General features: G+C 51.1%; 2 non-coding genes across 2 annotated transcripts; one reads left to right on the top strand and one right to left on the bottom strand.

The window, feature by feature from the left end:
• Positions 1-23,577: 23,577 nt before the first annotated feature.
• On the top strand, positions 23,578-23,650 carry TRNAV-CAC (transfer RNA valine (anticodon CAC)). Its single transcript has one exon. It is a non-coding gene; the product is annotated as a tRNA-Val (tRNA).
• A 257-nt stretch (positions 23,651-23,907) lies between these two features.
• Positions 23,908-23,979, bottom strand: TRNAG-UCC (transfer RNA glycine (anticodon UCC)). The gene has a single exon. It is a non-coding gene; the product is annotated as a tRNA-Gly (tRNA).
• Between the last annotated feature and the right edge of the window lie 447 nt (positions 23,980-24,426).

Raw genomic sequence — 24,426 nt, 5'->3', positions numbered from 1 at the left:
AGGGGGGAGGCAGCTGGGAGGAGGGCCTGGCTGGGGAGGGGGGGGTGGCTCTTTATGCTGGCCAATGAGATCTTGCTTTTTATTGCCGATGCCCAGATTACATCATAGATAGCAGCCTCCGCCCCGGTGTGACGGTCTCCTCCCCGGGCGAGGGGCGGGGGGGAGCGGAGTGGTTGCGGAGAGCAACAGGTCTGAGCGCTCGCTGCGTGTGTGCAGGGGAAGGGGCGCGAGCGAGTCGTGCCAGGGAAGTGCCCGGCGCTGCACCTGGGTCTCAATGGAAGCCGGCGCTGCAATGTTCTACTGGATCGCAGCCCGGTGCTCAGCGCCCCGCAGGGTCAAGCCCTAGGCAGCGAGGTGGCGGCTGCCTCTCCCCCCGGTCCCCCCCTCCCAGTGCTCCCCAGACGCGTGGCCCCCCCGCCTGGCTTAGCCCAGGTCCTCTCCTCCCGTTCATCACGACAGCCAGCTCTCACCCCGGCATCTTCCTCTGTAGACGCAACGCTTTCGGTGCGCATGCAAAGTGACCGTGCCTCTGTCTCACCCGGGAGCAGGCTGGCGAAGTCACAGCTGAGGGCGTATACCCCGTTTGCTTCTCAGAAACCCACTGCAAAAGGGCAAGACAGCTGTGTCCTGGGGTCTATCTGTAGGACAAATCGCCTTCCAGTTAGCAGCACCCCGCCCCCGCACACACACACACACACCGGGTTTACCTAGATGGTGCCTGCCCCCATTGTTCTGTATTTAGAATAATAATGAAGAGTGAAAACAGCTGGTCGTTAATCAAGGCGATCCTAAACCCCATGTCTGGCTAACCCCAAACTTTCGGAGGCATTTGAAATCCAAATCCAGATGTGAACTCTGGAAATGGCCCCCTCGTGGGTCAGGGACTGAACGCAGCTCCTGGAGGAAACTTTGTGCTCTTCTGATCTGGATCTCGAGCCAGATGAGGTGCCCTGAGCCCATTGCTGAGTAGCAATGAATGCTACGAAAGCTGATTAGAATAAAGCCAGCCGCTCTGTCTCCTGTGTCTCTGTTCTGGGCTTCAGTGCATTAGAAGACTAAGAGGCCAAATCCACAGGCTCATTTTACACCTGAGAATCCGCCCCATCAAAGGTCAATGTTTGTCGTTCCCGTGACGTAACAGATTGGCTTTGTGCAGGGTGGTACCCTTGCTCAGACATGATGCACTGAATGCCCTATGAGGCCCAGACACTGATTTCCTGAAAGAAGACAGGCAAGCTGATCACCTGGCCACCCATTAGTCATAGCAAGAAGAGAGGAGACTGGTGCACTGGGATAAGATGTCACAGCTTTGTCACTGTCTAGCCTTGTGTGTGTGTATGTGTCTGGGCGTGATTCTTATTCAAAGGGAGCAGAATCCTCACGGCCATAACCAGCCTTTATCCAGGCAAAACCACCATGGATTTCAGGGGAAGATGCTCCTACACTGGGATTTCCAAAGGAGCCCACTGGAGTTAGGAGCCCCAGGCAAAACTTTCAAAAGCACCCAAAGGATTTAGGCACACAAGCCTGCTCCCTTAGGTTGCTATGCATATCCCAGCCTGGATATGGAGTAAGAGCCTTAGGGATTTGGTCCAGAGACCACAGCTATCGCTAGCCTCGCTGGCTCTTTCTATCTTCTCCTATGCACTGCTGCTCACCAGCACCTCCTGACTTGCTGTGAGGCCTGTCCCAGCATGGCACCCGCAGGCACACTCCAATTCTGATCTGTAGCTAAGAGTTCTGCTCTGATTTCCCCTCCAGCTTCTGGCATCCCATGGTCTGCTATTGACTCAGCTGGAGAAGGACCCTGCTGGGGACGGAATGAAGAAATGGACCATTAGGAAGCACTAGGAATAAACCCACCCCTTACGTGCCTACAAGTGATGGTGCTAGTGGCTGAGCCCACAGAAAGACTGAGGGAGCTGGTAGAGTATCAGGCGCTCCCTGCTGGCTCGTTTGGTAGAAACCTCTGCTCTTGGACCAGGGTTCTAGATCGGGGTCCCCACCAGATGATTTAACTAGTGATTTTGGCCAATGATTCTGGGTGCCAAACTTGAGACATCAGGGGCCTGATTTTCCAAGGGGCTGGGTCATGGGTGTTTGATCTCTTTGAAAATCAGGCCCAAGGTTTCTCAAGCCAGGGAACCAGAACCTGAGGATACACAAGTCAGAGGCCACTTTTGAGAATGTTGACCTGTGTTTTGCAACAGGCAGGACCTGTGGCATGCAGAGACCTGGAAACTCGTTGCATCAGTGGCTTAGATTCATTGCCTCTGACCTTTCTTGCTTTGCTCCCAATGTTTGCTCTGGGTGACGTTTCCCTGGCTCATTTGCATTCAGGATCTGTTTCTGGGGGCGGGGGGGGAGGGGGAAGAAGATGAGGATGGGGCAGATTTGGTTTCTGAAGGGAAAGTCTGGCATGAACCTGGGAAGCCACAACAGGAAAGGTCACTGTTTTATTGAATTGTTTCAAGTTGTTTTCCACTCCCCTCTCAGAACAGCCCTGGACATTCAGGTAATTAGCAACCAAAGCTGGGGAGGGTGCAAGCTGGACTTTGGCCCCAGCTGACCTGATTCATACAACATGTCTGATTAATGCACCTGGTCACATGGCAGCTGCCAGCGACTTGTTGCTGGGCATCCAGAGGTTTCCAAGGGAACCGCTCCTTCTCCTGCAGAAGCTCCTCAACAAGTGAGGAAGAGCAGCAGTTCAGAGGGCCCTGTCAACCCAGCCGAGTGGGAGAGAGGGGGGCAAAGGAGACAATCCCTACCACACAGAGATACCCCCGACACAGAGACATCCCAATAAAGGGAGACTCTGACACACAGAGACATCCCTACGCATATACACCGACCTCCCCTCCGCGCCCCCCCATATACCCACAGAATCTTCCCCTGGACAGACAGAGTGAGAGAGACACACACACAGCCATACTGGATCAGACCAATGGTCCGTCTAGCCCAGCATCCTGCCTTCTGACAGAGGCGGGTGCCAGATGCTGATTTATCGCGTGATCCCTCCCCTTATCCAGTCCCAGCTTCTGGCAGTCAAAGGCTTAGGGCCACCCAAAGTATGGGGTTGTGTCCTTGACCATCTTGGCTAGTAGCCATTGATGGACCTGACCTCCATCAACTTATCTAACTCGTTTTTGAACCCAGTTACATTTTTGACCTTCACCGCATCCCCCGGCAGCAAGTTCCACAGGCTGGCTGTGCGTTGTGTGAAGCAGCACTCCTTTTTGTTTGTTTTAAACTGCTGCCTATTACTTTCACTGCGTAAGCCCTGGTTCTTGTGTTGTGTGAAGGGGTAAACAACACTTCCCTATTCACTTGCTCTACACCATTCATGGTTTTATAGACCTCTCTCATATCCCCCCTGGGTCGTCTCTTTTCAAAGCTGAATCGTCCCCGTCTTTTTAATCTCTCCTCCCATGCAAGCTGCCCGATCCTCCTAATCATTTTTGTTGCCCTTCTCTGTACTTTTTCCAGTTCGAATAGATCTTTTTTGTGATGGGGCAACCAGAACTGCATGCAGTATTCAAGGAGTGGGAATACCACCCCCCCTTCCCTGCACATGCTCGCAGATTTTCCCCAGACCTTACACACACAGAGATCCACAGAGACAGATAGACGCAGACACCCCACAAGCGTCATCCACTCACAGAGGGTCTCTCTCTCTGACACACATACAAGACCCGCTTCCCTGACTACAGGTACAGACTCCCTGTCTCCCCCGCAGGCCCTCCCCCAAAGAGAACTCTCTCCCCGCTCCACAGACAGAGTCCCGCTCTCCCCCCGACACAACCGGAGACAGAGAGCTCCCACACAGACAGACTTCCCCTGGCCTCCCACAGGCTCCCTCCCAGGCACAGCCACAAAAGCCCTGCCTCTGTGCTGCCATTGAGATTTCCACATCACAGCCACCCCCCTACACAACCATGCACTCCTGCAAGACACCCTGGACTCGCCCCCCCCCCCCACAGAGAGACCTTCTCCCGTGAACAAACACACGCTCAGAGACACCCCCCTCCACTGCACACACACTCTTCCATGCGCTGAGACCCCCATTGCAAGCACGCACTCACACGTCTATACACACACACTCACTCACACATATGCTCAGAAGCCTCCTCCTTGCAGATACACACACACGCAGAGCCCCCCCTTGTATGCACACACACCAACACATATGCAGAAATGCCCCTCTGTGCACACATACCTGGAGACTACACTCAGTGCACACGTGCACGCATGCATGCACGCACACGCACACCCCCTTTGTATGCACATACACAGACACAATACTCAGAGACCCCTCCGAACACAGACACATGGAGACTTCTCCCAACACACACAAACACATCCCCCTCCCTGTACACACACACACAGACACACGTATCTCTTCCCTCCACAAGAAGGTGGAGACGTCTCCCAGCTCACACAGAGCTGCGCATTCACCCACTCACCTGTCACCTTGACACTCTCAGCACCAGTGCTTCACAAACCTCTTGTACACCACACTGTGTCAGCAGGCCAACAGGCTCTCGACAGTAACAATAAAGTTCCTGAACTGACAAACCTAGCTAGACTGGTAAACACAGAGCACGGAATCCTTCATAAATGTGCAGAGATTATTTGGATATGCTAGACAGTCTGACAACAGAGTCTCGCTACGTCCTTCCCTCATCCCTGATGGAGGCCCCAGAAGGGTTTGTGTGTCTGCAATAGATGTTGCTGCCAATAATTCCCCATGGTTGTCCCACTGGCTGAGCTCCACCGGTGCTAGCCATGGGGTATTAGAATGGCCAGGGTTGCAGCTGTTATTACCACCGTGCCACGAAACACTCCCACCGTTGCTAGCAGTAGGAGGGGATGGAAACTGCCTATTAAGGGCCAGATCCTCAGCTGGTGTTTATCCATGTAGCTAGTTGATTTCAACAGAGCTACACTAACTTACACTGGCTGAAGCTCTAACACAAAACGTTCTAGGCCACAGACGCAGCCAGAACCATGCTTTAAGCCCAGGCTGTAGCACTTTTGCACCAGTTACCTCTCAGGCTTTCCTGGGATAACCTGCTATTCCTTCCCTCTCCTGGAAAGGAGACAAGCGCTCAGCACTGGGTCAGGCCTTCAAACTGCTTTCAGGGGATGCCTCTCCAGGCTTCCTCTCTCCATGACCCAGAGCCTGCCTTAGACTGAGGTGGACTGGGGAAGCCCCTGTGCCGCTGCAAGAATCCAAAAGAAGAGTAACTTCCACTGGTTTCAGTGGAATCTAATTGAATCCCACAGATGAGAGGACGGAGCTGGACCCCAGGGGTCTGGTTCTCCTGCTGCTTGGACCAGTTTTACTCCAGATTAGACCTGTTGATATCAATGGAGTTACTTCTGAATTACACCAGAGGGGAGAATCAGGTCTGAGAACTCTATATAGTGCAGAAAACCCAACAAATATTAACTGTATTGAACCTCTCTTTTTAAAGGGTAATCTGCTAGTGTGTGTGTGTAGGAGCGTGTGTGTCCGTGTGAAGAAGCATGTGTGAGGGGTACACTTAAGGCATCTCAGGCTGGGCACCCTAAAAACCCAGGCACCCAAAATCTCTAATTGCTTTTGAAAGTTTGGCTGCCAGTGTGTGTAATGTTCCATGGACAAATATCAAAAGGTTCCTGCCCCAAGGAGCTTACAGCCTAGATGTTATTGTATGCATATTGGTATGCATGAATGTGCTTCTATGCAATGTGTGTATGTGGGTGCATGTGTGTACAAGTGTGTATTTGTGAAAATGCATCAGTGTGTGTGTGTATATATACACACTCATGCAATTTTGCAAATACATACTTGTACATACGTGCACACATCCACCTTCATTATAGATGCAAGTGCAGTAGGGTGGAGATCATTTGAGGGTGTGCAAAACTGCAGTTTTGTCTCTGTAGGGTGTTAAGCTCTGTGTGGATGTGCTTGAACTTGTGACATTAAGAGCATTAGAAACACCAGGACCAGGAAGCAGTCACCCAGCCACACATGCCTGCCCTTGGTTAAAGTTGCTTTCACCAATGCAAATGGCAGCATATAGTGGCTTATCCTGTCGACACTGCGGGGTGGGATTTTTCAGAAGCACTCAGCCTTGGCCTCCCTCTTCTCCCATTGAGTCAATGGCAGTTCAGCAAGTGTCTGCTGAATAACCGGTGTGTATGTGTGGAATGTGTGTATGTTTGGCTTAAAGGCCTCCGACCACATCACAGCTGCCGTCATGCTAGCAGCAATAACTAACTTTCATCTGAGCGCGAGCCAGGCTGAGAGCTGTTGCAGGTGTGGCTGGAGCTGTAATTTGGACACAGCCTGTAGCGTACGTACGTGTGCGTGAGCCTATGGCTGTGATTGTGTCTGTAGCACAGAATTGTCTCCAGGCCTGACACAGCCATGACTGCGCCTCCAGCATTTTGTTTAGCAAAGACGCTGTATTGGCTTTGCTGTAGAAAAGGCTAAATCCATCCCCACTGCGACTGCTGGGAGCAAACGCCGAAAACATTCGGTCACCGCGTTTCCAAGAGATTTGTCTGGCAGGGCTGCCTCTCTCAAGTACCCAGGTGAAAAGCAAACTGGGCGCAAAGCAAGGGGGCAGGGCAAATTCTGCTCCCAGTTCTGTGGGGGTCAGTGTGGGAGACACTCTTGATTTGCACTGGTACAACTGAGTGCAGAAACTGGCCCACGGTGACTGTATCTGCAATGAGCAGTGAAACTTGTGTGGATGAGGGCCATTGTCTGATAGGCAGGGCAGGGTCTAGTCACAACCACAGCCTGGATCATTGTTATTAGCCATTAGGGCTAGAGGAGTAATAATTGTTATTGTTATAACCATATTACCTAGGGTCCCCAGCCAAGAACGGGGATCCATTGTGTTAGGTGCTGTATGTACATAGCAAAAGACAGTCTCAGCCCCTAAGAGATTACAATCTAACTAGACAAAGAATGAGTGACAGTCCCTATTTTTACAGGAGGAACCAAGGCAGAGAGAGAACCCATAAGCAAAGAGTCTGTGCGGGAGGTGGGAACTGAAACTATTTCCTAGGCTGGTGCTGTAACCCCAAGACAAACCTTCAGTCCCAAATAACGCAGCCCGGTGTCCACACACATGCATTTGGAGTTTTTAACTACATTTGTTTTGGCCATGTTTGGCCATGTTCCTTTGGCATTCGCTTCCCCTGAGCATTCAAGCCATTGAGTTTAACTGGGACAAATGGTCCCAGCACTCAGACAGGTCTTGACTGGAGAATGAACGCATCTGAGGAAACCATGACCCGATGGCAGACGTTTCATGAACGGACAAAGAGGCTAAATTCATCAGCTAGTTGAACTGTTGCAAATTATTCCCTCAGCTCTCTGAGGGATAAATTATGAACTGTTTGCTTGGGGGATTAATTACCTTTGTGAGGTGTGCTCAGTGGATCTGGATGTTACCACAGGGGATTATATTCTTTAAAAAATCATACATGCTACATGCCTGGATAAGACTTGGAAGGTCGAGCAGACACACTTGTACCCAGGCTCACTAAAAGCTGGTGCAAACACAAACATGCACCTGCATGCATGACTCTTTCCATATCATGCCAGAGACAGGTGGAGTCACAGTGAAAGGGCCAGATGCTGATCTCAGTTATACTGGTGCAAATCCAGAGAGACTTCTTTATAGTCAATGGAGTTACGCTGGACTGACACCCATATAGCTGCCATCAGGGCCTGGTCTGTTGTTGCTGATACCTGTGTAATGTTGCTGTGTGTGTGCGCGTGTGCGTGATCCACTGTGCAATGTTGCTGTGTGTGTGCGATCCACTGTGCAATGTTGCTGTGTGTGTGTAAATCCCACTGGAACCCTGTGGCAATCAGTTTCTGGTGATCAGAATGGCTCAGAGCCCAGAGTCCCCCTTATTTTACCTGGTCCTTTCTTCACTCCTCCTTCTTCTCAGCTCTCATTTCCTCTCTTTTTTCCATATTCTCTCCCGCTCTTTCTCCCTCCATCCTTCCCCACCCCCCACTCATACGCATATGTCAAAGCCCCCCCCCCCTTTTTTTGGACTAGAATTATGAAAAATAAAGCCCTTGTTCTGAGCTGCGGCGTGCGCGCTGCCAGAGAGGGTCTTATTCATTAAGGTAATGGTCTCATATGCATTTGGGTCTGTTATCAGTAACACTCCAAAGGGAAATGGGCTACTTAAACCCATTATATCACTTCTTTATTCACCACGTGCTGCCATTTACTCCTACATGACATCGGGCTCTAATAGCACCAGTTCTGAGAAACCCTACGCATTAGCCACAAGCAGCTCATTAATCCACTGTTTTTATTCTGGGGGAAATAGGCTCCGACTGCATGAAAGCTCAGACACCAAGTGCTCAGCCAAAAAAGAAATGCTTTCCTGTGCCAGCAGCCCTGGTGTAACCCTCTATCCTTCCCTCCTTCCCCCCCGCAGCGCACCCCGCTCCACATAGGACAGCCTCATCCTCTGCTGGAAGGGGCAGAGCCAGAAGGAAAAAACATTTGGTGTGAGTTAGGAGAGCAAGAGATAGATGGACACAGGGCCAACCTGTCATCATGTTCTCATTGGTATTCTGGTAAAGCTTAGGAGCCCCACTCATGGACTAGGATGCCTAATACGCTAGGCCCTGTACAAACAGGTAACAAATAGACAGCCCTTGCCCCTCTCTATGTCCTTGCACATTTCCTGGCTCAGTGCCATCCTCCCTTCCCTTTTCCCTCTGGAAGCAGCCAGGGCAGAGGTATTGGAGCCCTGGGTGTTCGAATGGGCGGCCCCATCTAAAGAGGAACAAATCTATACCTGCTATGCTAAGGCTCACGGGGAATCTCACGCAGCTGGAGTCCTGGCTGGCATCAGGGCACTGCTAAGAAGCAGTTTACAAGTTCAACAGTTGGAGAACAGCGCGTTGCAAAGCGTCCCCGGAGAAACTCTACTGTACATGCAGTGTGAATGAGGAGGCACCAATGCAGTCTGCAGGGGCAGCTCCGGAGAAGGGTGTAGGTTGGGACAAAAGTTGCCAGCCCTGTGTGTGTGCACAGGTGTGGGTGTATGTCCTGGAAGCTTCAAGCCTCACTCTCCCCACAGCTCAGGAAAGTCAGACCTCAAGGTCTCCGGGCCATTGCTTTTCTACTTCCCAAGCAGGCTGGGAGACGCTGCTGGCAGGAAAGAAGGCCCTGCTACTGAGTGCAGCACTGCTTTGGGCTTCACAGCTGTAAACCAGGAGCCAATCCACCGCACCAGCAGCTGGTATAAATCAACCTGGCTCCAGTGGAACCAATGGAGCTTTGTGGATTTACACCTGCTGGTGATCATCTGGCCCAGTAAATTTACTCCAACGTAACCTAGATTAGGCCCTGGTCGCTTGGTGCTGGCCAGAGCTTAATCCCCAGGCCCAGACTGTCACAGGTGGAGACCTCCCCTCCCGCTTCCTCCCTTAGGCTCCTACTCTGGGAGCTGCGAGCCCTTGATCAGCCGGAGAATTGAATGTTTAGCTGATGGCAGAATTAATTCCAGGCAGGTACAATGAGACCTTCCTCGAGAGCCCTTGAAGGAAATGAAAGGCCCTCATCCCAGCCCCCAGCCACCCATCCATAAGCTCTGCCACTTCTTTTCCAACACGCGGCCGGAAAAAGCAGCCGCATCTGCTTCATCGAGGAGAAGGGCCCCACTGAGAGCCCGGACTCCTGTCGTTCTCCTGCCTGTGCCCGGCCAAATAGGCACGACGACGCCGTCCACCCGGCGCTTGGGTCTCTGCGTCCCAAGCAGGGAGGGACGCTGCGTGCTCCGGAGAGCAGCCGGCGCGCGCCTCTGGTTTGCCCTGGGATTTCCAGTTCCAGCAAACGAGCCCTTCTGGTTGCAGCCGAGAGGGAACAAGCCCCCAAAGGGCCACCCTGGACAAGAGGGGGAGGAAAGTTACACCCACCGCCTCGAAAAACACACCCGCTCGAGTGCGGGCTAGCGGGGAGCGGGGCCGCTGCACACGCCTGGGCGTCAGGGGAGCTGGGGGCTCGGCTGGACTCTGGCACTCATGTGCGGTGCGGCCTGGAGCAAGTCACTTCCCCTCCGGCTCTGCCGCTCTGGTGGCTTCGGATTAGGAGTGGTTTCAGTCCGCAGCGCCTCTGGCCGTGCCCCTGCGCAGCGCCCGGGGACGCCTCCAGCTGCTCCTGGAATGCAGACGGTAATAAGAAGATAGGGCTGAGCCGGAGCCCCAGCTCTGATCCCCTTCAAACTTTGGGACGGTTCCTCTCCAGACCCGGGTGCTGGGGTAATGGCTCCCAGGAGTCAAGGCTCGGAGACACCCCATCAAAGGTCCATACTGGCCGCCATGGAATCAATCCCCCGGTCCCTACAGAGCAGCCGGGGTTTCGGGCCAGCTTGGGTCCTTATTGCTTTGCAGTCCAGGCTAGCTCCGTCCACTCAGGGCTCTCGCAGCACTTTCCCTGCGTTCATTAATGAGGCGTTGCACTACCCAGGGGATGTAGGTCAGCACCAAGAGCCCTTCTTCCAGATGGGGGAAACTGAGGCACGGGGGGTGGTGGAGAAAGGGACTTGGCCATGGTCCCACTGCACAACCAGCAGCAGAAGGCAGGAGTCATTGCAGCGCACAGGAGCCCTGCCCCTGGGCCCCTTGTGCTAACCGCCAATGCTCCCTCTGCGAGCTCTGCGCTGAACATTATCACACGCATCAAAGCTCCGGCTGCCCCTTCCTCCTCCTCCACTTAACGGAAAGCCATGCCAGGATAACGAGAGCAGAGCTCACGCTGCAGGTGTTTGCCATGGGGGCCTGGCGCGTCCTGTTACCACCTGCGCCCATCTCCCAGACAAGGCAACCCCTTCCCCTGCTGGAAATAAGGGCAGCGACGCTGATGAGCGCGGGGGGAAGCTGGGTGCAAGATCCAGCTGTCGTGAGGAAGGATTCACCCCGAGAGACTTCCATTTTTGTCTCTGTAATGACAGTGAGCGATTCCTCCCTCCCCTCCCAGCCCGGATCCTGGCGGGTGCATCTGGCTAGCAAGCAAATACGCCATCGGATAGCTGCCTGCCAGATGTGCACAGCTGTACGTGTGCCCCTAGTGAGCCAGCTGGGGCACAGCCAGCGGCGCGTGCCAGTTGCTTTGTTTGGGGTGGCTTAGGGAGAAAGTCTCCGCGGGTGTTAGAGGCGCAGGAGACTCGCAGACAAATTCTCTGCAGGGCTCACGGTGTTAATGAGTGTGAGGTGGGCAGATGTTCTGATAATGGGGGGCCACAGAGATGCCTTATTCAGAGGGAGCCTGGGCAGCTCTGCTTTTAAAAGAAAAGGTGCAAAGATATTGCAATGGGGTAAAAACATAAAACTAACAAAAATCCAGGCTGATGAGGTTACAAGCTCCGCTGAGCGGAGCCAAGCCGCCAAGGGAGACCAGGGCTGGGAAAGAACCTGCTGCAGAAAGGAAATGCGATTACTAGCCCGATCCTGCTCCCAACCTGTTCTTTTGTGTCTAAACAAAGCAGGTCATGGCGGGTGCACACCCGAAGGCTTGGATTTAATTCTAACTGCAGGTACTTTCTCACCTGGGGCCGGCTCCTTTGCCGGCATGACTCCTATGTCATCCGCAGATGTTACGACAGGAGAGCATTTGGCCCTTGGTGTTCCACGCTGGCACGGTCTTGCTCTGGAACACGCCATGCAGGGTGTGTGTGGCGGGGTGACATAAAGGTTTTATCGGCGCAGGCCGTATGATTCCCTCGTGGCCGGGCCTGTCTCATGCCATGAGGCCAGCAAAGCCAGCCTGCCACCCCACGGCCTCGTCTTCCCCCTTCCCCCTCCCTCTAGCTAAAGTTTACCCATAGACGTGTATGTAAAGCGGTGGTGTAAATGCTGACCCCTTCACCCCCCATAGCGTCGACTCTCACTGCCTCAGCTGAGGCTTGTTTTCTCCTTTGATGCCTCTAATGAAACTAAGTGGCTGCCACTTGAAAGTTTCCACTTCCTGCCTGAGGGCTGATTACTGTTGAATGGGAGCCTTGGTGGACGGCGACCCAGGGAAGGGGATAAGGTACTGATCCGTGCCCTCAGCTTACCAAGGACCATTAGAGCACTGCCTGCCTGACCTAAGGGCCTGGGAGAAAGGGGGCTCGGAGGCCTGGCGTCTGGGACCAGAGCATATGGGAAACATGCACTAACGCACGGCTGCTTGATATCCTTTGCCATCCTCCATGGCTCATCTGCTGTGCTTTGCAGTCACAGGCTGGAGCAAAGAATAAGCAGGGCTTCTTTGCTGGCCATGCAGCACCAATTCCCCACTAGCACCTTGCAGAGGGGAGGCTAGTTTCTCTGCTATTTGTGTGTCGATATAGCACGGCCGTGAGACACCACGTGACGGCCCTGCTGGATGGGATCCTCTGTTTATCCAGTGAACTGGTGCCGAAGAGGCAGCTGCAGGGTAAGAGCTCCCTGCTTCCCTCCACGCACACCCAACTGCCTGCTAACATGCAACTTGGCCTGGAAGGACCCAGTGCTAGTGGGGAGAGAGGAATCCAGCATCCATGAGTCCATTCAGCCCTTAGGCTCTCTTTTAAGATGACTCGCAATAAGGATAGGGCAACAGGCGCCAGTCAGCGGTGCTGGGTTTTTATTGCAGACAGTCAGACTGCAGTGGGAGCACCGGTTGACCAGACTGTGTACTGAGACACTCGTTTCATGCAACCCACAGAGGGTGGGACTTGGAGTCCGGCACATCCCCTACTGAGCTGCATCCATCCCTATGGGAGGGAGGTACAGTTTGTTCTGTTTGCATAAGTCACAATGGTTTGCAAATACCTCCTGCCAAAGGTGAAAAGAATGAGGAGGCAAGGTAAGGCCAACGGTACAAAGGAAGAGAGAGTGAGAAATGCAAGGAAAAAGAGAGAAACAGGCACATATGTCGAGCTATCTTAGGGTTTTATCCTGCCACCCTTCACAATAGAATCTGGTGTCTTCCATGTAAAATAAAGAGCAATAGCGAAGTCCCTAGTCGACTCCATGTATAGGGTTGTCTTTTAGTTTTTGTTGACATGAAGAACTGAAGTTGATTTTTTTTTACTGTCGCGGTAAACGTTTTACTGACATCACTAAAAATGCCATAAACAATACAATAATGTCACAAAAGTGTGTACTCGCTCGCGATATTCTGCACACAGGAATTCGGCTGCAGTTAATTGATCAGTCGGGTTCTTTGGGCGTGTGCAATAATAGAAAACAAGAAATTGATAAAGTCCTGGTCCGTGCAGTTTTACGATACAAGAAATGATTCTGAACGACGACAATCGATGTCAAAATACAATAGGTTTTATTGCCACCCAATTTTACAGACATTTTCATTTATTTGCGGATTTACTGATAGTGTTAAAATTGTCCTTTTTTTTTTACTGACTGTCCGTAAATTTACGGAGGGCTGGCAACCCGCCGGCACGTCTCCCTTTTTGGGGTCAGAACTCTGCTCGAAGGAGGAGATTTTCATTTTCTCTTTTAGATTTTATTTATTCCCTTGATTTGTATTTATTATTGTTGGCTGGCAAGGGATTCTTGGGGAGCAGGGTGGGGCCAGGGTGGAGGGATCACTGGCTCGTGGGGGGAAGAGGGAGAGAGGCATCAGCATTGTGAGTGTCATTCTTATGGTGACAAGGCTGTTAAATCGAAGCAGAAGGTTTTGCAGCATTTCCTAAGGATGGTCAGACACTGGATTTTACAGGGCCAATTTCAGCCGCAAAACACCTGCACCAGGGATGAGTTTGGCCCATGGTGTTCAACTCCCTTTTTGCCAGCTCAGTGCTCTGGGACGGTGAAGGCTCATTAACCTTTACGAGACTATAGGCCTAGGTGTAAATCAGACTAGATCCATTGACTTCAAGGAGGCTTTGGAGATGTACAAGAGCAGGGGATTTGGCCCATAGAGCCTCTGTCCAAAGCCTGCTCAGCATTTATTTGGCCAGGGGTGAGATCCTGACCCCACTGAGGTGCACGGGAGTTTGGCCAGTGACTTGGCTGGGGCAGGATTTCACCCGAGGGTTCTAGGAGCAAAGGCTGCCCTCTCCCAACGTGTTCACTAAATCCTTTACCTACGCTCCCTCCTGGAAACCATCGCGCCGTGCATGCTAAGAGCAGGTCGCTCGCCCAGCTTTGCTGCCCAGCCTGGTGACACTGGAGTGGGTGGGACGCGAAGGCCAAGGGGAGGCCATTCGAACCCAAGAAGCGACAGGAAGGCTGGGGGAGTTAAAGGGAGGGAAGGAGATAGAAAGGAGTAAGGGAGAAATGCAGGTGAGTGAGGGGGAAGAAGGAGAAGGGAGAGGGGAAAGAGCAACCTGAGGCTGGGAACGTAATCCATTAAACTAGTCACAACACCTGGATCATCACCACGGCGCTTTCCAAGCAGCCCCCCGGTAGCTGAGGAAGCTGATGCACAGCTCAATGAGGGAGGGCGCTTTCCAAGCAGCCCCCCGGTAGCTGAGGAAGCTGATGCACAGCTCAATGAGGGAGTGACAGAGCCAGGAAAGGAACCCAGGTGTCCTGGCTCTCAGTGTCCTGCTGTCACCGTCAGATAATGCTGCCTCTCGATTCTCTTTAGACCCAACTAGACTCTCCTTAAGCTGGGGCAGTTGGGGGCGGGGAGGCTGCACTAGAGCTCTCTGCTTAATTAGTAGCAATAGCCGAAGCACTTGAGAGACAAAGGCTCATCTCTCTCTGCCCCACTTTCACCAGCACTTGGGAGCCAGGGGTGGGGAGCAAACGGCTCGGAAGCCAGAATGCGCCCTGGATTCCGTCACCATGGCTGCACAAACACAGCCTCCCTTATCTACAGCGAGAGGAACAAAACTCTCCTCCCGCCCCCTTCCTGTCTCAGCTGCAGCTGATAAAAGAGGGAGACATAAACTCAAACATCAGGAAACAAACAGGCATGGAATAAATCAGCCTCATTCAACACATGTCTTATTTACATGAGGGGTGTTGGAACCTCTGGCCTGGCCTGATGCGGGGATTTGTATTTCAAAAATCAGGATATCGAGCCAACCTCACCAACTGCTGGAGTTTCGACAGACGTCAGTGAGGCCCCCGCAAAATCAGGCAATTGGTTTAAAAATCATGAGGTTTTTTTTTAAAAAAAATACATATTTGGGGTCCTATTTACTTGACTTCTGGTTTTGGAACTTTTTTGCATTTGCCATCTTGTCTCCACAATGCCAAGGGATGGAAACTTGCTTTCAAATCGAAAATGCGATTTTGGTTTATTCACCTGCTACCAGGGCTTTAAGAAAACATTGCATGGCTTGCGATAAACCTGTGAAAACGGACCACACTGTATAATCAAGATTCATAAAAGGTAGGCCAGAAGGGACTAGTGTGCGAATCTAATCTGACTACCTGTGTAACACAAGACAGAAAGTTGCATCCCGTGACTCATGCATCCAGTTTAACTTCTGGTTGAACTCCAGCATGGCTTTTAGAAAGACGCCCAGCCTCAGGTTAAAGACTTCAAGTGACGCAGAACCCAGCAAGTCCCTACGTAAACTGTTCCAGTGGTTAATTACCCTCTTATTTTTAGTCTGTATGGCCCAGCTCCACAAAGGTATTTAGACTCCTAACTTCCATTGTCTAGCTTCAGCGTCTAGCCATAGGATCTTCGCATGTGTGTGATGCATCTTTGTCTATGTTGGATGTCTGGCTCTGTCCTTCCTTTGGTGGGAAGCGCCCTGCCTCCACACATTTCCTCTTGTCAATGTTTCTTTGGTCATCTAGCAAGGCAAGTTACCTCCATTCTTCCAATTTGGGGCATGGGAGACTTCAATGGGAGATCTATTCATAGAGGCTTTTGGGCCCTCATTCTTAACATTTCCCTGGAGTAAATCAACTCACCTACATGAACGTGTTTAGTTTGCAGCTTGCAGGTCATTATAACTCACCCAGGCCACGCAGCCTTCAAAGATCAGGTTCCTGTCAATATCTCTGACTGCCCTGGTATCTCCCCAGAGTCGTTCCTGTTTTCCACTGCCCGATCAACAGTCACAAATGTATGTAACCCTGTTGGAATAACACTAATTATTTGATCGCCTGCTCTGGGACTAGAGCTTCCATGGCCCAGGATCTGGACCCAGGAGGCCATTTTCACTAGGTCATGGATTCTTTCCAATGTCCAGCCACCAGTCCAGAGCTGAGAACAGGATTTCATGGCTCCTCAGCCATACAACATGGGAATAGACTTATGGGGTCACCCTACCCGGGAAGCAGTGGTGTCCGGGGGGTTAACTTGGGCTTGTAAACCCAGATTCCTGGCTTCTCCTCCCCATTCTGCTATGGACTCCTGTATGGCCTTGTGCAGTGTCTCTCCAGCTCCTCTTTCATACCAGGGGGATAACAGACCAGGGCTTCAGTGCTTCGCAGTGGGGGGTCTGGGGTGCAATGAACGAACGAATGCCTGCTTGGCGATTTGAGATCCTCAGATGAACATAGATATAGGGGTGTAATCCAGCCCTGTGCGGAGGGGCCAGAACAAGAGCTCTGTGTCTGTAAACTCTCAAAGGCACTTAGGTGCCTAACTCCCACTGGTTTCCTAAATACCTCTGAGGATCTGCCTGCTTGATTCCTGGGAGACGTGAACTCCGCTCTGCAAAGGGCTGAATTTCTCCCTCCACCATCACCAACCAGTCAAGGCTGCAGATCACTGTGCTGCTGTCTCTATTGACTCAGCAGTCATAGGCTAAGTTAGGGAAGGAGTGGGGTGGGTGATCTAGGACCAGGGTGCATTTTTGACCACTCTGTTTTGTGCAGTCGAGGTAGCCCCTTTTCTTTTCGCTAGCGTCGTTTTTTGTCGCAATATGTTCCCTCTCTCCCCTCCACTGACCTCCCACCCCTCGTGCCACTTGCACGGTCTGCTTTCCTTTGTCTGCCCCCTCCCTGGTCGTGTGACTGCTATTGTGTAGCCCCTGCAGCTCAAAAGCCAGCCTGACCTAATTTGAATCAGTGCCATTGAATCCTTTCTTGTTTTATCTCCCAGCACAAGGGATGTGCTCCCAGTTCCACGGGCAGCCCAAATGAATGGCTAATTGGGAGTATTGTGAAGGCAGCTTTGTCTTTCCGCCCCACTTGTCAACTTCCCTGCTTGATGGGGCTCTGAGCTCCCCTGAATCTGTCCCTGCTCTCTTGTAACAAATCTTGCAGGCTGTTGGGGGGAGGGACTTTGGTTGTGGTTTGTCACGTAAACAAAGCAGAGCGCGACGGCGCTCATTACACCAGTGAAAACGCCTATTTAGGTGTGGGGTGGTAATTCAGCCAGTGCAGTGACTGGAGCAATAAACAGGGTCTTTTACCCCTCACGTCTAAACTAGCCCCTGCTTGCTCTTTTACTTTTGTTTATACCATCGAGAGGCTTGTGATTTAAACAGATAGAAGGCAGGAGCGGAAAGGACCATGGCCACGCAGCAGAGCTGGGAATAGATTGTAGTTCTCCTGATTGCCACACCAGTGCTTTACCCTCTGGGGAGCACCACCCCTCTCTGCCTTACTTCTTCTCATTGGGCCCATCTATGCTAGGCAACTGACCAGAGGTGAGCCTGTTTATTGAACGTGGTTAGAGTTGGTCTCCTGCTGCCTCTCTGGGATTTTTTTTTTTTTTTTTGGGGAGGGCCAGATTCTGCTCTAACCTCTGCTGCGGAGATCCACCTGTGCCCTGCCATTGCCTGGACTGTGAAGTCAAGTGCGAGGTGCAGCACAGACTCTGCCCTGTCCTTTCTCCAATGTGTTCATTTATTCTTGGAGTTGAAGAGGTCTTGGCAGCTTGAAACCCTCTGATTTTGCCCAGGCTGATATTCTCCCACCACTGACCTAGTGCCGCTGCAGCTCTGCTGGCGCTTGCGGACCGCTCACGTAGACTGAGCTCTGTTTTGTAGACTGACCTGTTCTTTTCACCACTGTGTCCTCTAGAGGGGCTACGCTATGCTCGCACTGCTGGGAGCCCCCTGGGGTGCTACGCTGTCAGTAGTGGAACGCTGGGAGATTTTAACAAAAATGCTAACGCAGACACAGTCCCATGGCTTCAGCGTGGTTCTGGGACATACTTTAAGAGCCAGTCTATACTGCAACCTGAAACCATGTTTGCAATATCGACAACCCCCAGAATTAAAAGACTCATGAGCCAGGCCCTCAAAAAATCACGAGATTGGCTTTAAAAACATGAGATTTAAAAATAAAAATAAAAATTAATGAATGTGGAGTTCTTTTGATTTGCCTTCTGGAATCTCAGCCTCTGGGGTGCACTTGCCTCACATTTGCAAGCTTTTCTCTGCAGCCACCTGGGTGAGAAACTTAGGGGTTTGGGTTTTTTTTAAACATGGAAGCCAAGATCCTCATAATCTCATGACTCCAGGAGCCAGGGCTTTAAGAAAAACTCCAAATATTGTGAGATTCACCATGAAATCACGAGAGTTGGTTAAGGTCATATTTCTTGAAAGGTCCTTAAAAAATGGAGCCTTCTTTGGAAAAGGTGTTCAGGACAATGTTCAGGAGAGCAGCCCTGAGGATGGCAAAAGGCTTTGGTTTATTCTGTCTCCTCATTGGCAGATCTACTCCTTCGGGCTCGGATCCAGCCAGGACCACAAGTAAATTTAAGCACATGACGAGCCCCACTAAAGTCCACAGCTTCCAGTGAAGTCACAGGGACTGCTCATGCGTTTAGAGTCCCTTGTGTGTAAGTGCATTGCTGGATCAGGGCCAAGCCCTGATGTCACTTTGTATGGAACACAGGTACTACGGTGCTAGGTGAGAGAGAAAAGCCTTGATAGATGAATTTAGTCCACACGTGAGTCTCTCTGATGAGTCACGCTCCGGCATATGGTTTTCTTTTCTAAAATTGCTCTGGCACTGGATTTCTGCACGCATTGAAACGTGTCCTTGAGGAGCACAAAGCCATAGAAACAGCCTCAGCTCCAATCTCACCACGACTTAACTGAATAGACGTCCCTGGAATCTGGTTCACTTTGACGTACACTGGCAGGTGTTCAAACAGCGTCTTTCATCTCATGGCTTTTCCCCAGGAAGAGCTGCATTCACATACACAGGCACACACACACATTCCAATCTTACAGGAAGATCTGGTTTCCTCATCTTGCCCACCACAACAGTGTCCACATAGGGACTTTGTGTGTATGTCCGGATTGGGACAGAGGAGACCGGTGCTGGTGTATGCTGCATGCACAATACTGAGCACATTGTACAAGCTCTGATTTCCAACAGGAGGGATTTTTCTTGTGAGGAGTGGTAGTTTCTTTTTGCTCTTCATCAGGACTTATAGCCCAGCGGGGATCAAACTCACCTCTGGCACAAGGAAGCCCAGCTCTTACGGACATCCATGGGTTGCATCTAATTATACCCAGCACTGAGGCTGGTTTTTAGAGCTACCTTTTGGTGCAAAGGTCAGACTGGGTTGGCTCACAGCAATTCAGCGAGCCATTACTTTCCCTGGGCTGGGGCTTCCACGTGTGCTCCAGAAGCCAAGCTTACATTTATTACAATAATAAAATAATAATTCATGATGATAATTATGGTAGCAAAGAAAACCGTCAGAATGTAAACAGATGCAGTGAGATCTGCCTGAGTCTGTACGCAGCCTGAAACAAAAGCTCTGAAACAGGTGTGAACCGTCCCTACTATTTGCAATGAGCTATTAACACTGAAGCCTAATTGTGCTTATTTGAAGTCAGCAGTGCTCATTAGTTCACTGCTGATCAAAGCATGTAAGAAAGGTGAGGGAGGACCGCCTCATGGAGAACTGAGCAGCATCTTGTTTTGGAAAGTTGAGTATGCGGAGCTTGGGCTGTGGGTGGAGTTTGGGCTGTGGGCATGGCTTGGGAGAACACCTCCTCTCGTGTTTGTTCCAGTGTTTAAAAATCCTGAGTCGGCCCCTCCCTCACCCCCCAAAAGCATGAGATTGGCTTGAAAAAAAAATCATGAGATTAAAAAACTAAAATAACATAAAAGTTTGAGGGCTTTTCACTTGTCTTCAGGATTCTGAGCGTTTAGTTTATGCAAGGGTTGTGTTTTCATGGGATAGCACACTGGGCTGGGATACAGGAAACCTGGGATCTTTTCTTGCCTCTACCACTGGCCTGCGGGGTGACCTTGTGCAACTGACTTCCCCTCTCTGCCTCAGTTTCCCCATCTGTAAATTGTGGATAATGATGCTGAGCTTCTTTGTATAGCACTTTGAGATCTACTGATGAAAAGCGCTGTAGAAGAGCGAGGTGATGGTATTATTATTCATGCTTCTCTTTGTCACCATGAGGGCTAGGAACATAATTTTGTTTAAAAAGAATATGGAAGCTGAGATTCTCATATAGTTGCTTGATTCCAGTAGCTGGAGCTTTAATAGAAACTCCAATTATCGTGAGACCCGTTAAATGAATACTAAAATGGTGAGAGTTGGCAACATTGCACACTGAGCCCCGGTTGTGTGAATAACCTGGCTGATCTGGGGCACCTCTCTGGGCCTCAGTTTCCCCATCTGCAAAATGGAGCTAATGACACTGACCTCCTTTGTAAAACACTTTGAGACCTACTGAACAAGCCCTGGGGATTATTATTATATTGTACTCAACTCTGTTCAGGGTTACACTGGTGGTGCTGCGTGGTGGCCACGGAGAGCAGAATTTGGCCCATGGACGTATTGGAGCCGCTCTGCTTGCAGGCAGGGCTTCTGCCCAAGAGGGTTGGAGCAGGCAAGCGAGTTGGCCCAGGCCTGAGTGGGCTGCTCGAACCCACTGCCTCTCATTCAGGTCTATGGCACCTCCCTGCTGGCTGGCTCCATGCCTCTGGCACCGCTCCGCTGAGCTGTTGAACAACAGTGCTCTCTCGGGACACCAGGAGCACTGCTGCAACGGAGGCTGGATTTGTTTCCCCGTTGTCTTCCCCCTCCTCCAGCAGCAGGTCCCACCCCCAGAATTCCTCCAGGCACCCTACATCTGCAGGATCCCACGTGTCTGCCTTCCTTATCCGCCCCTCTGAATGTCTTGCTCAGAAGGCCAAGGCCAGACCGCTTGGTCATTGCCATCAGTTGCTTGGAACTCTCTCTCCTAAGCTGCAGGGTCCCTGCTCTGCAAGGAGAGGGAGGAAGGCCTGTCCTTCATTTCTGCTGTTCTGCCGACACCTGGTGGCAGCTGCATCCTCGCTAAGCGCCTGCTTGGAGACGGGTTGGTCGCTCAGGGGTAGCTCAGGAGCGGTACAAAATGCAAGTCAATCAAAGGAAAACACAAAGCTGAGACTCCCTCCCAGACAAACGACTGGAATAACATGAGGTTATGAGTGTACCATAGGGTGACCAGACAGCAAGTGTGAAAAATCAGGATGGGGTGAGGGGTAATAGGTGCCTATATAAGACAAAGCCCCGAATATTGGGGCTGTCCCTGTAAAATCGGGACATCTGGTCACCCTAGTATGCCAGCTCGGACTAGTCACTTCTTCCCTGGATGCACGCTGTACTCCACAGGGGTTGGTTGGAATGGCTGTGTGCTGCTTACCGGCGTGAGGGGCTGGGGCTGGTAGTGGAGTGGAGGGTATGGATGGAAGATGCCTATTCTGGCCAAATTTCCAAAGTGGATGCTTATTTAAATGGCTCCAGTTGGAGGGCACCCACTTTCAAACACCCCGTGCCTAATTGTCAGAGGAGGCCAGCACGAGGTGCACCGGATTGCTCCATTTGGCGCTGGTGGGTTCTGAGCAGTTCTGAAAATTGGGTGTCTCAAGCTGGACGCCACAAAAACGGAGGCAGAAGGACCCTCCCTTTGATTATGGTTGCCCCTTCCTAGCTGGGGGGGAAGGAGAGAGCTTTCAGAAGGGCGTTCCAACCCTCCTCCCGCATTGTGTCGGTAACATTCTGAGCAGGGCTTGTCATGCAGGCTCAAGAGGGAGATATGCTGCTCTGGATCCGTGCATGCATCCGCAAATGACACGCCCTGCAGCCCCTCTATAACTGAGGTGTAGTGGGTATTGAGAACCCCTGTTAGATGTGCAATATGCCAATGCCATGGGATGGATCCCACAAGATGGCAAACACCCTCATTTTCCATGGATGCCAACAAGAGCAGAGTCTGCACTCCACAGGAGCAGGCAACTATTGCTCTTTGCATTTATTACTTACAATTTTAATATTGTGCTAGTCAGTAATTACAATGGCCCCGACTGAGCCGAACGCTGACCCATGTGCTTAACTTCAAGCACATGAAGTGTTACCTACCCTTGTGATTTTGTCATGCGTCTTCACAGCATTTGGTGTTTATTTTTAAAGCCTCAGTTCCTGAAATCAAGAGATTGTGGGAGACACTCAGCTTTCTTTCCTTTAAAAATAAAACGTGTCAATTTCTAGCTCTCCTGGTTGCAAAGAAAAGCTGGAAATGTGCAGCAAATGCACCTTAAACTTTCTGAAATCAAGACAAATAAAAACAACCAATATTTATTTCTTTTTTTTTAAAAAAAATCTCACGATTATGGGGGCCTAACTCATAATTCTTCAGTGTTCAGGGCTGGCAAACAAGTCAGTCAGGTGAGTTAACTGGAAGGCATTTGGGTCAGATCCTCCAAGGCCCTGAGGTGCATAACTTCCACTGAGCATGATAAAAGCACCTGTATGGAACAGCATGGTGTAGAACAGAACACAGGCCTGAATTCATCCCAAGGCCCTGATCCTGCAGGACAAATACGTCAGTGCTTAGCTTAAGTATTGATTTAGGCTAGTCACATGCCTGAAGTTAGAACACAAACATTAGCGCTTGCCAGGTTAGATGTCTGTTTAGCAAAGCGTGTCCTCTGACATGAGTTAAGCACATGCTGAAGTGCTTTGTAACATCGATTCCAAGGATCATTGGCATTCAGACTCTGCTTTATAACGTTTTCCAAGTGCTTTACCAACTCCTGCAGGTGCTTTACCGCCTACAACCACGTGCTGCTTAGCTGTGACTAACAGTCCCCAGGTATGCTACTACTCAGTAATGAATGAATAGCCCTGGACGGTCTGGGACCCAGGGGAGTTCATGGCAGGACTGAGGTGCTGTTCGTGTCTCCAGAGTGGTTTCCCTTGCTGCACTCACTGATGAGCTGTTTTTCTGCTGTATATTATTAATGACCAGGGTGTTCTGGGGTCACCCACAGATTGATCACAGATAAGATATGGCTATCACTCACAGCTATGGAACAGTCAGGGTTTATATCACACCCCGGTTTTCAGATGGTTTAATGCACCGTAACTCGCTGTGACACATCATCATGATTAGTATGAGTGTTGCTAATTAATGACACACCATCCACTAATCCATGCACTAGGAGTGATTAAGTCTTACATTGCACCGTCCACTCCTGACGTGCTGCTTGGCGTGTTCGTCTGTGTCTGCGCCGGGTGTGACTTGCAGAATAAACACCGAGCAGTCTTTAGATCCGGACATCGATTATTTATTACTCAGAGTTTGCAGCGATAATTATCTGCTCCGGACCTGCGGTCCCAGGTTAGGAGGAAATATCAAGCCTCTGGCGCAGTGGGTTTCTCGTAGGTTTCCGTAGTGTAGCGGTTATCACGTTCGCCTCACACGCGAAAGGTCCCCGGTTCGATCCCGGGCGGGAACATCGCTCGCGCTTTTATTGCTCTGTTCTCACTTTGAACGTCCTTTTAGTCATCAATGAAACGCCACGTGATTTGAATTGCAAAGGCAATGCCTTGGCCCTGCAGGGAAGCCTTACGCTGCCCCTAGCGTTAAGCATTATTAATGAGTGACTGATTCTGAGAATAAAGCCCAGCAGTCGCAGCTGCTCATCTAATGTTTACAGTGACATTTCGAATGCCTTTTTTATTTAATTTAAAAAAAAAAAAAAAAAAGCGCCGCTGCGTTGGCCGGGAATCGAACCCGGGTCAACTGCTTGGAAGGCAGCTATGCTAACCACTATACCACCAACGCCGTCATGTTAAGGTTTCTCTCAGAGCCCTACAGGAACATAACACAGATTTTGGACTGTACCATTCACCACGTATTGGAAGGGGACAGTGTCTGACAAAGGCATTCTGGGGTCTAAATTAACGCCAGTGTGGGAGATAGGGAAGACTGGTCGAGAGAGCTCCTAGGCTCTAGGAGGGGGACAGAAACCTCCCTTTCTCTGTGTGTCATCCTCCTTCCTGCAAATTTAGTTCCCTCCATGGACCCTCCCCTTCCCCGTTGAATGGTTCCATCCCCCTTCTGGAACGATGGCTCCTCCCCCTCGTTGAATGGTTCCTCCCAAGATCCCGAGAGTGGTTCCTCCCCTCCCACCTAAGCTCGTCTCCCTGGGGCCCCGCCCATGGGTGGGGGGATGGTTGGTTGGTTGGTTGGTTCCTCTCGCAGACCGTCCCCTCCCCCTCCCCCGCCCAC

This window comes from Emydura macquarii, unplaced genomic scaffold (assembly GCF_026122565.2).
Source record: "Emydura macquarii macquarii isolate MOO-44397 ecotype Brisbane River unplaced genomic scaffold, CSIRO-AGI_Emac_v2 contig_306, whole genome shotgun sequence".
NCBI classification, from domain to species: domain Eukaryota; kingdom Metazoa; phylum Chordata; order Testudines; family Chelidae; genus Emydura; species Emydura macquarii.
This window is presented reverse-complemented; position numbering and strand designations above follow the sequence as displayed.